This window comes from Papaver somniferum, chromosome 4 (assembly GCF_003573695.1).
Source record: "Papaver somniferum cultivar HN1 chromosome 4, ASM357369v1, whole genome shotgun sequence".
In the NCBI taxonomy this organism is placed as follows: domain Eukaryota; kingdom Viridiplantae; phylum Streptophyta; class Magnoliopsida; order Ranunculales; family Papaveraceae; genus Papaver; species Papaver somniferum.
The window spans coordinates 47,783,422-47,802,977 of NC_039361.1; the positions used below are offsets into that span (position 1 = coordinate 47,783,422).

Sequence of the window (19,556 nt, forward strand, 5' to 3'; positions counted from 1 at the left end):
TTTTGTATTAAATATTGTTTTTTAAATAAAATTGATGACATGGAATTAGTCAGGGTCATTCCGAAAATGTTCACCTCTCAGAAGTTTTCAATCCTCCAAGAGATACTTGAGAATAAAAGATATGTGATACTACTTCACATCAACAACAAAAAAATATATTTTTGGTTCAAAAGTGATTGAAATTTTTTAGATTGCAAATTTTTAGTATCATTGAAATGTGGTAGTACTAGTTCCAACCAAGAAATATTCGAAACACAAATGGGCAAGAGCTGTATTGCATTCTAGTGCCCGACCAAAATATATTTGTTGTTAAAATTTCAACAGGACAGGCCAATCAACAACCACAAGTCACAAGAAGCAAATACCAAAACCCTATAACAAAACCATACTTTCAAATGATAAATCTCTTTTAACTTTACAAAATTTAAGTTGGTAAATCTGCAACAGTTCTCTTGTATAAGTAACACTAAGAAACAGGTATATAAACACCAATCCCAAAAGTACACAATCCTGCTAATAACCAGTAGTAATAATCAAGGTGAGCTCTATTAAGATTGTTCCCCAACCATTCATATCCATTTCTTAAGCTTGCAAACTGTATCATTGAGATGATAAGGTGTTTGAGGGTAAAAATTGATTCTGCCGTTTTTGGTAAATTTGGGGTGTGTTGATGAGAAACGAATTCAAACCCTAAACAAATGCACAGCGGGGGAGTACTTTTGAGTTAGAGAGATCAATCTGTAAGACTCTGGCCTAAACCAAGAAATGGCCGTTCCAGATTCAATTCGGTCACAAGGTGAAGGAGAAGGGTTGATCTTAGGGAGGAAAGCAGAGAAGGTGTTTGAGATCAGAATGTTGAATTTATGAAGGTGTGGCTGTTTATGACTTGTATCAGAAATGGTTTATGGATACTTGTGTTGATAACACTTGTGTATTCCGTCTGTTTGAATAGGTTGAAAACCTATTTATACAAGTCATTGAACGCACCCTGATCTCTTAGGAAGTGGAAGAAGTTAAGTAGTGGAGAAGTGGGTTTGTGTGGAAGGTGGTGATCATCATGTTTCCGTTACGAGGGAGGACTGATCACACGTTCACCCACTACTCTCATTACTGTTAACCGTCCGTCTTTCCTAATACTTTCTCGTAATGGGAGCATTGCACGCTGCACGTTGTAAACCGCCAGACCAATACCTCAGTGAGCATCCCCAAGTTTATGACATGTTTGATGTCTCGAGTAAGTGGGTTGAGTCGTGGGACTCGTTGCTGAAAGCAACACATGGTGCTTTTTGGTTCAATAACAAATTATTTGTGAAACCAATATTTATAAAGTATTGCTTATAATCGATGTTTTCTAAGCATCGCTTTCGAATAAGCAGCTGGAAACAATCGATGTGCTAGAAGCATCGCTGTTTTTAGCTCGATCGAATCAGTCAAGGATTGAGCGTCTTAAAAAGGTAGCACGACCGGCCACCTTTGGGCGATCGTTCGAGTGCCTTATGGGCGAACTGCTACTTGGTCGATCACGCCTTGTGGAGGAGTGATGACCGGCGGTCACAACGCTACTTTGTTAGTTTTCTGAAAATAAATCTACACCGTCCAACTAGGCTAGCGAAGTTGGATGGTTGTGATCGATTTGCGGCAGTTATTTACTGCCGTCGACGCAATTTTTAGGGTTTGGGGGCTGAGTGGATAACCCATTTTGGGCGAATGATTCGACACACTGCGTACTAGTTCGAGCAGGTCGATCAACCTCGTGAAAAGATGGTTGCCGGTGAGAATGTTGACATCTCCTGGGCCATCTAAAATTAGATTTAAGCCACTCAAATCAGCTGGCAAAGATGGATGGTTGTGATCGTTTTGCGGTAGTAATGCGTTGCCACAAAGTGATTTTAGGGTTTTTGAAACAGCGTGTTCACGCTACTTTGGGTAAGCGATTTGATATGCTATGGTTTTGCAGTGAACAGGTCGACCGACCAAGAGAGGAGTTGGGCCAACGGTGAACACGTTAGAACCTTTTTGATCGCTCGAGATGCGATCCAAGCCATCCAACTGGACCAACTAAGTTGGACAGACGCGATGCGTTTTGAGACTCCTTTTGTCGGTCTCAGCTCGTTTGAGCTATTTTCATTCAGCGCGAACTCCCATATTTGGATCGGCGTTTGAAGCGTTTGTGAATGAGCAAAATAGGGCTCGATCGACTAGGGCACTAGTGGGCCCCCCGGTGGTCACTATGATGATCACCCAGTTCTATTAGGAGTAGTCTAAGCTTGTTAAATCGCGCGACCAAATCGTGTGGCCGTGATTATTTTTGAGACTGATATGATCGGTCTAGATTTTTCTTAAGGAATTCAAATGTGTTCGATCACGCTAACTTTCAACTAAAAGTGCGTGGACACGAAAATCTCTTTGTTAAAGGATGGCGTGTCCTGTGTGAGTATTTTCATGCAGATTACCGATACTGACACTTCGGGAGATTCACGCTACTCTGATGAGAGTGAACATTTAATCGTCATGTCATGTCAATATCGGGAGTTCGGCTGGGAACATAGCATGGAAAAATATCAAGCAGGTCAATGCATTAGTAGGTAATGCAGTATGTTAAAATTTACAGAATATCTAGGATTGTTGCTCCATGCACCATTCTGGATAAATTTCATAAATATGTTGAATTGCTTAGTACATGTGTAAGTAAAGATGTTTACGCACTCGTTACTTTTAAACGGTCTTTATTCCTTTGTATGATGACAACGCTAAATATAGGGTTTTACGATTGTAACCCTAAACTGAAATTCACCATCAACATTAAGTCCCGTGCTTAGCACGTAACAGTGACATTGTTGCGTGGAAAACAATAGATGGTGACAGGAAAGAACAAATTGAAAAGACAAAGCATGTAAGGATTACTAGGAAACACTTGATCCACTCTTGTAATAAGTACGAGCGTGCACTGTTAGCCCGGCCGGGGAGCGTTGGCGCTCACGGGAAGCTGCCTTCCTCCATGCATTACAAAAGGAAACCCTTTCACACCCAAATTCCAAAAACATCATGTGTATAAAAAAAGGTCGTCCTTCCTCTTTATTATTTGCTCGTCCGCCTGTGTGTTTGCTTGCAGTTGCTGGTGCTCCTTGTTGTGTTGATCTCCCTCCATTGTCGTAGCAGGGAAGTGGCCGCTGCTTTGAATTTGGGAACACGACTGCCTTGTATCCTCCAGATATGCTGACTAGGACTCGGAGTTGGGTTGGACGTATTATTTCTTTGACCATCTAACGGTCCTTTCCATTTCTTAATTAGGGTTTCAACAAGAAGCATGGCTTGGTTGGTGTTGAATCCTCGTTTATCGGATGAATCTTGTTACAGTCATTCAGTCTCACTTTAGGGTTTCTGTCGTGTACATATACATATATATATATACATGGAATCTAAAACACCCTTATCGTGCTGAGATAAAGATTCTCTTGCTGAAACTCTCCGTTTTCATCATGCCAGATAGAGGTGGATCATCTTCTTCGACTCAGCCAGATTCTTCTGCTAAATGCAAGCGGCTTGTATTCAGAGTATGACTTTAAATATTTTCTGATTTTGAGGTAGTAGTTCTTCTTTTTCTTTTGGCGTCTAATCATTCTTTTCTTTTAGAGCGGTTGAATCCCTGAGCCTCGTGACGATTCTCCTGTCCAGATCATGCGAGTCAAGAAGATCATACCGGTATATTTTCTACTGGTGAATATATATCTGTCTGCCATGGCTAGTCGGTGATGCAACCTCCTCCTTTTTTTCTTGCAGAGGTATCCTTCTGGGACATGTGTAACAGTGGTTGACGACGATGATTTAACCACTCCCCTCCCCTCAAGCTCAAACACGCCTGTTGCTGATCTGGAGGACGCTGATTTGGGCATCTCTTCCTACGAGCACCCCAACGCGGGATTGCGTTTCGATATTCATATGAGATGTTTATCTTCCAGTTACCGGGATGTTGGCGGTTTTCTAGTGAGGAAGGAGTCCATACCCTTCTATACAAAAATATGGAGGAGGTACGGCCATATTGCAACCAGGAACGTAGTGCGATACTGCTCGTCTGCTTTAGTTACCACGGTGAACTGTCTCATTCCAATGCTTGCAGAGATGGAAGGTACATCCATACGTGATGTTGCTGAATCAACTATTGAAAAGTGGGAAGACATGATATCTACCTGTGAATCCATGGAGTTCAATGTGGGTTGGATGGGGAAGCGCCTTGATATTATCAATGTTGATCGAGCCGGCATCATCGCCAATGTCGTTCCTACTACGAAGGCCATCTTGGAAGAGGATAAGGCCTTGGATGCAGAATCTGAGAAGGTGGAACAGGCGATCCAAAACTTGAAGAGCATGACTGAAAGGTATCAGGAGAGGCTGAAAATAATGCTTTCAAGGAACTACAACTTGTTGGATGGCCTTTTCTGATTCGTAATTTTATTTATTGTTTTGAATAAGTAGGCACAATGACGTTTTGACCATTTTTTTTTGTTGGGGTTTTGAACCTTGTTTTGGAAAATGAATTGCATTGGGTTTTGTTAATCGAATGGAGATTACATTAATATGCTTTAACTAATGGAGAATTTGATAACTAAGATATGAGAAGAATGAAAATGCCTTATTGTTGCATAGTGAGGCCGCGAGGAATATAATGATGATCAGGCGTAATATGCCTTGAGCCACTTCCCGTTGATGACTGCTTCCAATCTTCCTCCATCCTCTTTGACAACATTGTAGTAACCGCTGTTATAAGCCTTGGTGATCACATAGGGACCTTCCCATTTTGGAGAAAACTTTGGTGCAGACATGTCTTGCTGGATGTGTTTAGCAGTCTTCAACACCAGATCTCTTATCTTAAAAACTCGTGGATTTACAGTTTAATCATAGGCTCTCGAGATCCTGCTCCTGTATGCTCGAGCATGTTCTTCCGCTTTAACTCTCCTGAAGTTTAAAGTATCTAATTCCGCAATTCTGGAACTCGATGCTTCGACCTCATTCCATTGAACTCCACTCGCTGCTGCAATTCTATCAGACGGGATTTTAATCTCTGCTGGGAGGATCGCATCCGCGCCATAGACAAGTGAATAAGGAGATACGCCTGTAGAGATCCTAGGTGTTGTGTGATACTCCCACAACGCCATTGGCAGTTGTTCGTGCCATGTCTTGGGATTGTCATGCACCGTCCGACTGAGAATTCAGATCAGAGTTTTGTTAGTGCTTTCAACTTGTCCATTCCCTTGAGGGTAGTAAGGAGTAGAGAAAATCTTTTTAACTCCATATTCTTCAAGTGGCTCTTGCACTTGCTTGTTGGCAAAGGGGGTACCACTATCAGTAATAATGTGCTTAGGTACGCCAAACCGACAGATGATGTATTCCTTAATAAATGCTGCAATTGTCGCTCCAGTGGTTCCTCGAAGAGGAATGGATTCAACCCATTTGGTAAAGTATTCCGTCGCAGTTATGATATACTCGTGCTGCTTTGAGGAGGCTGGATTGATTTTCCCAATAATATCAAGTCCCCAGCTGTAGAAAGGCCATGGACTACTTATTGAGTGAAGTGGGGTGCAAGGCATGTGGATGAGATTCCCGTGAGTCTGGCATTCACGGCATCTCTGAACAAATGCTGCTGCATCATCTTCCATAGTTGGCCAGTAATACCTTTCGTGCACTTGGAGGAACAACTTCCTTTTCCCTTGGTGTTCGCCTTCGTGCGTCTCCTTTAACATAATTGGGATTTCAGATTTTTCCAAACACCGTAGCAGGTTGCCTCCAAAGATTTTGCGGTATAGGATTCCCTCATGAAATACGAATATCTTGGCTTTCTGTTTTAACTTAGCTGCATCCTTATTGTTGGTAGGAAGCACACCATCGCAAAGATAATTGATGTATGGTTCTCGCCAGTCCCCAGCATAGACAACGTTAAAGACCTCCAATTGATGTGGTGGCGCTTGACAACTAGAGCAAGAACCCTGGAGCGATCGGGATTGAGTCTCCATATCCGGCCAGTAATAGCCAAGGCGTTGAAGACGTCGGTACAAAGTCAGTACCAACGTTTGTCCGTAGATCTCGCTGTGAATACGATTAAGTTGTAGTTGGGATTCCTCGTCTCCAAGACATCTTGACAGAGACCCATCTGTATTTCGGTGGTATAACACTCCATGAAGCATAAAAAAGCTTTGCAGGGTTTTGAGACTGACCTTTCCTTGTGATAGCAAACTGTTTATCTCTTGAATAATTGGAGTTCTCCAGTCGTTGGTTTCAGTGTCTTTAGATTGTGAAAGCCATGTTGACGCCACAGTCCGCCTCTTTACGATAAAAGTTTCTTCCAAGCCTTCAAACTGCAGCTTCGAGGCTAATGTGGCTAGGAAATCGGGTGTTTGTTGTTATTGCGGCCAATATGGGTTATGGTTGCATCAGAAAAGTAGTTCAATAGCTTTTGCGCCTCAGATCTATAAGGGTCCAGTGTCACCTCTTTGCACGAGTATACTCCATTCATCTGATTGACCAGCAATTTAGAGTTGCCTCTTACTTCCAGGTGTGTGGCTCCTGCTTGTTTGTCTAGTGACAATCCTATGAGGAAAGCTTCATATTCTGCCGAATTGTTGGTGCACTGAAATTCCATATTGAAAGAATGTGAAAAGAATTCGCCCGTTGGAGACACTAGAACCATCGAAATATAATAGACATGCCCCCTCTTTGGCAAGAGAGATTTCTAGAAATTCTCCAGGAAGGTCTTCATGCAGTGCTGTAGTTCCTTCTCATGGGAATGCCGCTAGCAGATCTGCTACCGCTTTCTCTTTGATAGGTTTTGGAGGAGCGTACGTTATATCAAGCTCCGACGTTTGGAGCAGCCATCTGGCCAGTCTGCCGATCAAGGCCGGTTTTGAGTGTAAGAACTTGATAGGGTCAACTGTGGATATTAACACCACTTTGTTCGATAGTAGATAATGTTTGAATTTCTGCGCGGCGTGAACTAAGGCTAAACATGCTTTCTCTGCTTTGGGGTATCTGAGTTCAGAATCCCTCAAAGTACGACTGAAGTAGTATATAGGGTGTTCGATCCCCTCATCATCCTCTTGGGCAAGGAGGGCCCCAACATCAACATCGCTAAAGGCAGTGTAGAGACACAACGGTCTTCCTCGTATGAGATATTTCATGACAGAAGGTGATGAAAATATTTGCTGGATCTTTCGAAACGCTTCTTGTTGCTTTGTGCTCCAAATGAAACTCACTCCCTTCTTCAGCAAGGGGGGTGAATGAATCGATAAGCTGAGCCAAACCAAGTATAAAACGTCGGATGTAGTTTACCTTGCCCATGAAGCTCTGAAGTTCTTTCACAGTTTGCGGAGGATGCATCATGAGAATATCTTGGGTTTTGGTTGGATCGACCTTGATCCCTTCATAGGTGACTTGGAATCCCAAAAATTTACCGGAAGAGACCCCGAAAGCGCACTTCAGAGGGTTCATCTTCAATTTATACTCGCGACATCTTTCAAACACTTTCCGTAGGACGTCTGTATGGGCTGCTCGAGTCCTCGACTTGACTACCATGTCATCTACGTAATCTTCGACTTGCTTGTGCATCATATCATGAAATATTGCAGTCATGGAGCGTTGGTAGGTAGCACCAGCATTTTTCATACCGAAAGGCATCACAGCATAGTAAAAGTTTCATAGAGGAGTTCGAAAATCTGTCTTACTCGCATCGTGTTCATACATTTTATCTGGTTATAGCCGCTGTACCCATCCATGAAAGAGAACATGCCATGCCCGCTGGTAGCGTCTACTAGCATGTCAATGTTGGGGAGGGGAAAATCGTCCTTTGGGCAGCATTTGTTCAGATCTCTGAAATCAACACATCACCTAATTTGGTCTCTTTTCTTCTTTACAGGAACTACGTTGGCTAACCAGGTAGGATGGTGAATGGGATTGATGAAGACAGCAATCAACAACTTCTGTATCTCAGTCTTGATCTTCTCCTCCACGTCGTGCCTGAACTGCCTCAGAGATTGTTTGATCGGTTTGGATCCAGGTATTATATGTAGATGATGAGTGACCAGTTTTTCATCTAAGCCGGGAATTTCCTCGTATGTCCATGCAAATATGTCTTGATACTCCTTGAGAAGATTCACGGGGTTTGTGCGTTCGTCCGCACATAGAGTCGAACTGATGGATATAGGTCTTGGAGATTCTTCATCCCCGATGTTGATGACCTCGAGTTCATCGGTTGTGGAGTCAGTGTCGTCCTGTAACTGTCGCGGATCATCCGGTACTTCTTCTTGCAACCTGTTGTTTTTATTGCATTCTATTGGGCGGAGAGACCGAGTGATAGCCTCCCCTTCTAATTGCTAACAAAGTCGACGGTATACAGTTTTCCCTTTCTGATTGCGACTCTCCATAAAGGTCCGTTCCCTCTTAGTATGGAGATGATCTGAGCCTTCGTTCGAAGTAGAAGAGTTAGCGTGTCCTGTTAGCGGAAGTGCATCACAAGACTTGGTCTGTCTGCTCAGTGATATGAGCCGATCTTCCTCTTCGATCGACGTCCATGTAGGGAGCGGAGTGCAGTAAACCTTGCTAGATGAACCTTGTGGATTCTCCTTTGGCTCGAACAGTTCCACGCCGTAAATCGGTGCATAAGGAGACAATGATGCAGGGATGTGAACGACTTCTTCATTCAGCATGGTTTTCAGGCATTGGTGGTACGTTGAGAGGATGATCTTATTATAATGAGGCCATGGTATCCCTAGTATCATATGATAATATGGTTCCTTTTCTATCACTTCAAATTTTACTTTCGACTGGACAAGTCCTACTGATATTCAAATTAACATACCCATATGTGCTGGTCTGGTTTCCTTCGAAGTCTGTCATCATGGTAGGCTGCCGTATGAATTTGTCTGGTCGAACCCTGGTTGTCCTGAGAGTTTTAAGAGTAATGACATTCGAGGATGCTCCCGTGTCAATAAGAGCCCTTTTAAATTCTGAACCCTTGATGCGTGCAGTAACATGCAGGGCTCTGTTGTGACCTTCCTCTGCCATCATGTCATCTTCAGTAAACGTGATATTATTTATGGACATTTCTGATGTTTTGGGGGCTTGATTGCATGAAGGAGCCAAACGTGCGTCTAGAGCTATCTGATTGATTGCAGCAAACGTCTTCGCTCGTTGATCCTTTGAGAGGTGTAGAAGCTCACACAAACTTTCCACTAAAGAAGCCGCCTTCTGGCCCACTGGCCGTTGGTTGGTGGTGAAGCTATTGATTTGAGGACGATCATCGGTTGAAGAGTTAGTCCTCATTGTTGGAATCTCCGGAGCGGAGAAGCCTCTCAAATCCGATGTAAGCTTGACGAGGAAGTTGAGTATGCTCTCTATTGTCTCTTTAATCACGTCCATGTTCCTCGTGTGTATTTCCTGTACTCAAGACAATTCTATCAGGGTTGGAATTTCTCCATTGGTTATGCGATCAGATAGAGCGTTGGATGGAGGAGCATCATCATTTGAAAGATTCTGCTCGGAGTTTGGAGTTGAATTGATCCTAAGACCAACCATCATGAATATGAGAAAAATTGAAATGAAATTAGAAATTTATCTTGCAACCGAGAGATTAATCTCCCACTATGGTCGCCAGTTGTTTGAGGGTAAAAACTGATTCTGCTGTTTTTGGTAAATTTGGGGTGTGTTGATGAGAAAAGAATTCAAACCCTAAACAAATGCACTGCACGGGAGTACTTTTGAGTTCGAGAGATCAATCTGTAAGACTCTGGCCTAAACAAAGAAATGGCCGTTACAGATTCAATTCGGTCACAAGGTGAATGAGAAGGGTTGATCTTAGGGAGGGAAGCGGAGAAGGTGTTTGAGATCAGAATGTTGAATTTATGAAGGTGTGGCTGTTTATGACTTGTATCAGAAATGGTTTCTGGCTACTTGTGTTGATAACACTTGTGTCTTCCGTCTGTTTCAATAGGTTGAAAACCTATTTATACAAGTCATTGAGGGCACCCTGATCTCTTAGGAAGTGGAGGAAGTTAAGTAGTGGAGAAGTGGGTTTGTGCGGAAGGTGGTGATCATCATGTTTCCGTTATGAGGGAGGACTGATCGCACATTCCCCCACTACTCTCATTACTGTTAACCGTCCGTCTTTCCTGACACTTTCTTGTAATGGGCGCGTTGCACGCCGCGCGCTGTAAACCGCCAGACCAATACCCCAATGAGCATCCCCCAGTTTATGACATGTTTGATGTCTCGAATAAGTGGGTTGAGTCGTGGGACTCGTTGCTGAAAGCAGCACATGGTTCTTTTTGGTTAAATAACAAATTATTTGTGAAACCAATATTTATAAAGTATTGCTTATAATCGATGTTTCCAAAGCATCGCTTTCGAATAAGCAGCTAAAGAAAATCGATGTGCTAGAAGCATCGTTGTTTTTGAGCTCGATCGAATCAGTCACGGATTGAGCGTCTTAAAAAGGTAGCACGACCGACCACCTTTAGGCGATCGTTCGAATTCCCTATGGACGAACTGCTACTTGGTCGATCACGCCATGTGGAGGAGTGATGGATTCGAGACACTGCGTACTAGTTAGAGCAGGTCGATCAACCTCGTGCAAAGATGGGTTGCCAGTGAGCATGTTGACATCTCCTGGGACATCTAAAATTAGATCTAAGCCACTCAAATCAGCTGGAAAAGATGGATGGTTGTGATCGTTTTGCGGCAGTAATGTGTTTCCGCAAAGTGATTTTAGGGTTTTTGAAACAGTGTGTTCACGCTACTTTGGGTAAGCGATTTGATATGCTCTGGTTTTGCAGTGGACAGGTCGTTCGACCAAGGGAGGAGTTGGGCCAACGGTTAACACGTTGGCACCTCTTTGATCGCTCGAGATGCGATCCAAGCCGTCCAACTAGGCCGACTAAGTTGGACGGATGCAATGCGTTTTGAGACTCCTTTTGTCGGTCTCAGCTCGTTTGAGCTATTTTCATTCAGCGCGAACGCCCATATTTGGGTCGGCGTTTGAAGAGTTTGTGAACGAGCAAAAGAGGGCTCGATCGACTAGGGCACTAGTGGGCCCGCCGGTGGTCACTATGATGATCACCTAATTATATTAGGAGTAGTCTAAGCTTGTTAAATCGCGCGACCAAATCGTGTGTCCGTGATTATTTTTGAGACTGATATGATCGGTCTAGATTTTTCTTAAGGAATTCAAATGCGTTCGATCGCGCTAACTTTCAACTAAAAGTGCGTCGACACGAAAATCTCTTTGTCAGAGGATGGCGTGTCATGTGTGAGTATTTTCATGCAGAATCCCGATACTGACACTTCGGGAGATTCACGCTACTCTGCTAAGAGTGAACATTTAATCGTCATGTCATGTCAATATCGGGAGTTCGGCTGGGAACATAGCATGGAAAAATATCAAGCAGGTCAATGCATTAGTAAGTAATGCAGTATGTTAAAATTTATAGAATATCTAGGATTATTGCTCCATGCACCATTCTGGATAAATTTCATAGATATGTTGAATTGCTCAGTACATATGTAAGTAAAGAGGTTTATGCACTCGTTACTTTTAAACGGTCTTTATTCCTTTGCAGGATGACAACGCTAAATATAGGGTTTTACGATTCTAACCCTAAACTGAAAACCACCATCAACATAAGGCTGCTTAAAAACTCCCAACACTAAGAACACTACGATAAACTGCAGCCCCCATACTTTTCATCTCATCACGCATTTGATCATAAAATAATTCCTTTAAGCCCAAGATAGCAAACACGTCCGCAAATCCTAATATTGCATATTGAGGCAGTAAGCAACAAACACTCGGATGAATTGTTAGATTGGGTTGGTCCATTATACCATATTGCATTGCAACTTGAACTCGTTTCGCCTCAACTAACGCCGCTACACCCATTGAAAGTGCTGCAAAAAATATTTGGAGCCCAATTCTTTGAAGCATTGTTGTTCCAGATTGGATTCCTGTCCAGTTTCTTGCTATTGGAACTAGAATTCTATCGTAAATCACGACTGTCGGGATTATTGTCAAACCGGTTATTACTTGAAGTGAAGCTGAGGGTATGAGGAAGTCGTGATCAATCGTCATGTCCATTGAACTGCCTTGCTTAGTGAAAAATGTTCCTCCTTGTGCCTGAACTATGGCGAAAGACAAGCAACTCAACCAAATGGGGACCAAACGAAGTAGGAGTTTCACTTCTTCTACCTGGGTAACGGAGCAAAGCCTTCAATCATTTTTCATGCCGCTCGATATATCTATTTTGTCCTTGATTGTAGCTTTATCAAAACACCTGAAGGATTTTAAGACAGAGAATCACCAATTAGCTAGATTCTCTCACGGGCAGGCACTCAAATTCAGGCCTCAGCCTTCATGCAGCTAATCATTACACCAGTATATACACCAAATAACAAGTCGTGCCTTGCTAGCAGAACAATGCACATCCAGGCTCACAAGAAGCCATTGAGCACATTAAAAATAGTACAACCCATGCGCATGTTAATTATGCACGCGCGCACACACACACCACTTATAGAATGGAAGTCAAGGAGAAGAAATCTGGAGAGTGTATGCGGTGTGCCTCACCTCGCTTGCTCCTCCCTCCATCATTGGAGGGGTGATCAATGATCATCGATTTGAACACTAGAGTTTAGGAATGCACTTACTTGAGTTGATTAGTGGGAGCGAGGATCCATCCCTTGGATGATAAACCAGCATCATCTCGGTTTTCTTCCTCATACAATGCAACCCCATCCTTTGAGACACATAGATGACGTTTACAGTAAGCTGCAACAAACACTTGCATAATTCGAACTAATGGACTTCCTTTAGGAACATGACGATGATTGAATCGTCAACCTATCAGAAAAACAACCAGTGCAAATACCATTGCAAGTGTGGGAAGACCAAACCCGATCATCCATCCTAGGTTCTCTTGAATGTAAAATACAAATGACATACCAACCAGAGATCCACTTTATAATCCAAAGTACCACCAATTAGAATGAACTTTTTGCTTTCTTTTCCTCTGGTAAATGTTCATCAAATTGTTCTGCGCTAAATGCTCGCACACATGGTTTATGTCCACCTTCACCTATTGTGTCACACCTCCAAATGCCCCGGACAAATATCTGCGAAAGTGTAACCCAGCAGCACAGTGGTTTTCTGAATCAAACTTCACCCACCTATACTTCAGCCTTATAAGTTTGCACCAATGAAAACAGCCAACTCTTCAGTTTACCAGCGGAAATCTTTAGCCTTCTTTCACATTACTTAAACTTCTCAAATGTACCCCATAATGCACTCAATCAATGCCATACATTACTAACAACAAACAACCTATCAAGAACACTTAGAACATGACACAATCATCTCATTTTATTGCATCAAAGGGAAGATATACAAAACTTGCCCATTTAGGGACTTACACAGACTTGTTCACCTTCAACCAAGACTTAACCTTACAAAAACTATCTCAATTTGAGTATCACACTCTCCTATGTAAGTCTTCCGTTGCGTACTCAAGGTAGAGTTGGCTGTTTGCTTAGATGCAAACTTACAAGGCTGAAATACGAGTGGGTGATAAGAAATCACTGAACCACTGTATTGCCGGGTTACAGTTGCTCAAAAATTTGTTAAGGACATTTTCAGGTGTGACATATTGCGACAAGATATAGAGATGAAGAACACCCAATATTGAAATTTTAGGGGAACCAAAGTGGATACGGAAAGCGTTAACATAACTAGTCCCTACATTCAGAAAATTCCCAAATCAGAATCTCAAGCAAATGGCAAGAATGTGTATATATAATCAACAATTGTGGCCAAATTACTTTAAGATGCTCGAGTTCTTAATTTCAACTGAAATCACCGTAGATCAAAGATATATATAACCCACCATGATATAAATGAAGAGATGAGAATTGTGTTAAATCGACCGAAGTAGGAATTCGCAATGATAGCTCCTAACAGTGGAAGCAGAGTAGCTACACCTGACCAAACGTTGACATGCTTGGAAGCTTTCGCCGTGGACTAACCAAGTACATCAGTGAGGTAAGTAATGAGGTTTCCAGATGTTCTACAAAATGCAAATCTCTCTGAAACTTCAATACCTAACATATACCACACAACCACATGTACTTTAGAGAATTCTTATACCCTGAAGTAAAATGTTACATAGTTGGAATCTGATCAATGATCAGAAAGATGGGGGTGGAAGAACTTACCGATGCATAAATCGATGATTTCCATCCTCCCTTTTTGACTTGAACTGTTGTTTATACCGATCATTAGAAATATTCAATCTATGCTTTGGTCATCGTCATCATTATTAACATGAACATTACTGTTAGAGCATTGCTCGATCGAACTCGCAAGCGTTGCTATCTCAAGCTTGTTTGGCAAGTTTATTTGCCAAAACTATAAGTCTTGATTTCTAGTCTACTTATAGTGATGTCTCGGACTAGGATAGTAAGTGTAGTTGAGCTTTAGATTCCACGGGGTTCATCGAATAAAGACGAAGAACTACTCAAGGGAACTTGTGGAACTTCATCAACCAAAAGATATGTGGAGACTTGAACTCATCTATCACTCACAAAGTCTATCTATTCCATCTCCTATTTTGAGACAAAAATGCGTATTGCTATATAGACTTTAATCATGCACATTTGATATTTCGAGCCGAGTTTATCTTGCTTATCTATTTCTCGAAATATGTGTTGGTAAGCTTTTGCTTTAACCAAGTTCATCTTTTATTATTGACACAAGTCAAAAGATGATCATGTGAAAATCGCCTTCTAACATCTTACATGATTGGTGTGAGACAATCATTTGGTGTAGAATCAGAATATTTCGTATAGATCATTCGATCACTTGAAAATTGCTTCGAAGCTAATAGTTTTTATGAGACAACTATTGTCGTCTTCTAAGAGTGTTTCAATGATTGAAATACGGGTTTAGAACACATAACCATGATTGGATATAAACATAGTGTGTGTATTCACATTTGTGTAAAGTCCAAAATCCGTGAACCTTGGTATGCGTACCCGTACGCGTACAAGCTGGTTATGGAAGTCTGGGAACTAAGTATGCGTACCTGTACGCATAATAGTGGAAGTTCATGTCCATGAATATCCGTTGGAGTTTGAAGTGTACCAAGTATGCGTACCCGTTTGCATACTAGCGAAACCCAAACTCGGTCCGGAAGTATGCGTACCCGTTTGCATACTTGAGTGGGTTATGTCCTAAAATCGATTTGTTCATGAACTAATACATTTATATAATAAGGAATGCAATCTTTGCAAACCGTGGCTATAATGTTCATGAAACGATTCAAATGAATCAAAATCGAATTTGTTTCAATTGTGTCTTGTATACTTCTATGAGAATATAAACAATTGAAAAACTCTCTAACTAGTTTTTTTTTTTTTTTAAAACTAGTTGTGATAAAGATGAATTAGGTTCATATGAAAGTGCTCATATTGGTAACCTCGGTTAATTATTGTTGAACCAACCAAGTGGACACGTTTAGGTATGGTTACCTTTATCAATATGTTGGCACATTTCATTTGTGTATAAAAAGCTAAGTTCGATCTAACGGTTGAAAGATATTAGCTTGAGTCTACGGTGAATATTAAATGCTTGGTTACCAAGGTAACTTAGATTGCAAACCTTGATTTGAAAACTATATAAAGGATAACTCTAGCAACTGGAAAACCTAATCCCCGCACCTTCTGTGTGATACTAGTTGCGACTAGAGTCGATTCTCCTTTAACCTTAGGTTTTTTACGAAACCCCGTAGGTTAACGACTTGAAGACTTTATTGGGATTATGAGGCCAGACCCAACTATTTTCTCTGTAGTGCATGTTTTAATCTTTCCATTTTCTGTCGTGACTGAGTACTATCTTATCTAAGATTTTCTCGAGAGTGATCTCTGATAGGCAAGATAAAAAGTAGTCACAAACATCTTCGTCTCATCGTTTGTGATTCCACAATATCTTATTTTGTTAATCGATTAAGATTATTGTGAGGTGGTTGATAATACTAGGTTGTTCTTCGGGAATATAAGTCTGGTTTATCAATTGGTTCCTGTTCACCTTGATTTATCAAAAGACGGAACAAAACTCATAGGTTTATCTGTGGGAGATAGATTTATCTATTCCAATAGACTTTTCTGTGTGAGAAATATTTTTTTATCAAGTCTTCGACTTTGGGTCGTAGCAACTCGTAGTTGTGGGTGAGATCAGCTAAGGGAATCAAGTGCGCAGAATCCTGCTGGGATCAGAGGCGTAAGGAACGCGACTGTACCTTGAATCAGTGTGACATTGATTAGAGTTCAACTACATTCCAGTCCGAAGTTAGCTTGGAGTAGGATAGTGTTTGTAGCAGCTTAATATAGTGTGGTGTTCAAATCTGGTGTAGGTCCCGATTTTTTTTTTTTGCATTTGCGTTCCTCGTTAACAAAACTTCTGGTATCTGTGTTATTTCTTTTCTACATTATATTTTATTATATAATAGAAATGTCACAGGTTGTGCGTTGAATCGATCAATTGGTAAATCCAACCTTTGGTTGTTGATTGAAATTGATTGATACTTGAACATTGTGTTAGATCACTGCTCGGTCGAACTCGCAACCGTTTCTATCTCAAGCTTGTTTGTCAGTGTTAGTGATTCAAACTATAAGCCTTGATTTGTAGTCTGTTTTGGACTAGGATAGATTGTGTAGTTGAGCTTTAGACTTCACGACGTTCATCGATTGAAGACGAAGAACTACTAAGGAGAGTTTGTGGAACTTCATCAACAAAAGGTATGTGGAGTCTGAAACTCATCTATCACTCAGAAAGTCCTTTTCTACTCTATCTCCTATATTGAGACAAAAGTCGTATTACTATATAGTATTCAATTATACACATTTGATATTTCGAGCCGAGTTTAACTTGCGTATATATTTCTAGAAATATGTGTTAGTAAGATTTTTCTTTAACCAAGTTCATCTTATTCTTGACGCAAGTCAAAAGATGATCTTGTGAAAAATTTCCTAGTAACATCTTACATGATTTGTGTGAGACAATCATTTGATCAGGGAATATTTCGTATTGATTATTTCAATAACTTGAAAATCACTTTGATGCTAATAGTTCGTGAAAACAACTATTTTCATCCTCTAAGAAAGTTTCAATCATCGAAATAGAGTTTAGAACAATTGGATTTGAACATAGTATGCGTACTTGCATATATGTAATCCATGACCGGGAAACATAGTGTGCATACTTGATGGTTTGTGAAAGTCCGCGTACCTAAGTACACATACCGGTACGCTTACTGGCGTAAGGTTTAGATCCGGGAATTTCTGCTGGAATTTGGAAGTGTTTTAAGGTATGCGTACCCGTTCGCATACTGGCAAACCCAAACCCATTCTGGCTACCCGTTTGCATACCTAAGTGGAAGATGTTCTAAAATCGGTTTGTTCATGAACTAATACGTTTATATAATAAGGAATGCAATCTTTTGCAAACTGTGGATATAATGTTCATGACTTGATTCGAGTGAATCAAAATCGATTTTGCTTCAATTGTGTCTTGTATACTTCTAGGAGATTATAAACAATTGAACAACTCTAGAAACTAGTTTCATTTGAGTCATTTTAACTAGTTGTGATCAAGATGAATAAGGTTAATATGAAATTGTTCATATGGCTAACTTCGGTTAACTATTGTTGAGCCAACAAGGCGTACATGTTTAGGTACGGTTACCCATATCTAAATGAAGGCATATTTCGTATGTGTCTAACAAGCTAAGACTATCTAACAATGGATATATATTGCTTTAGTTTTAAGCAAACTTAGCTTGGCTCTTAGATCAGGTTTCATATAACGGTGAATATTGATTGCTTTGTTTCAAAGCTATTAAACCCTGATTCGAAAACTATATAAAAGAGAACTCTAGCATAACGGTGAATATTGATTGCTTTGTTTTAAATCTATCAAACCCGGATTCGAAAACTATATAAAGGAGAACTCTAGCAACTGGGAAACCTAATCCCCGCAACACCTGTGTGATATTAGTTGCGACTAGAGTCGATTCTCCTTTAACCTTAGGTATTTCACGAAACCCTGTAGGTCAACGACTTGAAAACTTCATTGGGATTGTGAAGTCAGGCCCAACTATTTTCTCTGTAGTTGCATGTTCTGATCTTGCTGTTTTATATCGTGATTAAGTACTATCTTCTCTAAGATTTGCTCGAGATTTAATCTCCGATAGGCAAGATAAAAAGTAGTCACAAACATCTTCGTCTCATCGTTTGTGATTCAACAATATCTTGTTTCGCTACCATAAGATTAAGATTATTGTGAGTTAATTGATATTTCTAGGCTGTTCTTTGGGAATATAAGTCCGGTATATCAATTGGTTCCTGTTCACATTGATTTATCAAAAGACGGAACAAAAATTCTTCGGTATTTCTGTGGGAGACATATTTATTCATTCTATAACTTTTCTGTGTAAAAAAGATTTGTTTATCAAGTCTTCAACTTTGGGTCATAGTAACTCCTAGTTGTGGGTGAGATCAGCTAAGGGAATCAAGTGCGCAGTATCCTGCTGGGATCAGAGGCGTAAGGAGCACGACTGTACCTTGAATCATAGTGAGATTGATTAGGGTTCAACTATATTCCAATCAGAAGTTAACTTGTAGTAGGATAATTTTTTTAGCGGCTTAATACAGTGTTGTGTTCAAAACTGGACTAGGTCTCGAGGTTTTTCTGCATTTGCGGTTTCCTCGTTAACAAAATTTCCGGTGTCTGTGTTATTTCTTTTCTGTATTATATTTGTTTATATAATAGAAATATCACAGGTTGTGCGTTAAGATCAATCAGTTCTTGAATCCGGCCTTTGGGTTGTTGATTGAATTGATTGACACTTGGACATTGGTTTGTAATACCGTCCAAGTTATTTCTCTTATTCAATCAGGCTCGCAAATTCCTATTTGGTTGATTGGGGATTGAATTGAGAAATTGAGATATAAACTCTTTGATATACTTTTCTTAAGATTGAGTCTAACTGTCTAGTTGATTCTCTTGAAAGTATATTGGAGTTTTTCCATACAGATTGCTAAGAGAAATATTGGGTAAGGTTATTAGACCCCCCACCTTTTCACATCGGCCTTTGGTATCGTTCAAGTTATTTCTCATATATTCAATCGGGCTCGCAAATTCCTTTTTGCTTGATTGCGGATTGAATTGAGAAATTGAGATACAAACTATTTGATATACTTTTCTTAGGATTGAGTCTGACAGTCTAGTTGATTCTCTTAAAAGTATATTAGAGTTAGTCCATACAGATTGCTAAGCGAAATATTGGGTGAGGTTGTTAGACCCCCGCATTTTCAATTGGTATCAGAGCAGGCAAACACGTTTAAGACCTTATAAGTCTGTGTTGTAGCGATCTGACTCTATGGACGGAAGTGCTATCTCTGATAAATGCATCACCAGAGATAAAAATCATGTTTCGATAAGATCTATTAAAGAGAAAGATTCGTCTATC

General features: G+C 40.7%; 1 pseudogene; it reads right to left on the bottom strand.

Moving 5' to 3' along the window:
• Positions 1-424: 424 nt before the first annotated feature.
• LOC113272471 lies at positions 425-14,269 on the bottom strand (annotated as a pseudogene).
• Positions 14,270-19,556: the final 5,287 nt, after the last annotated feature.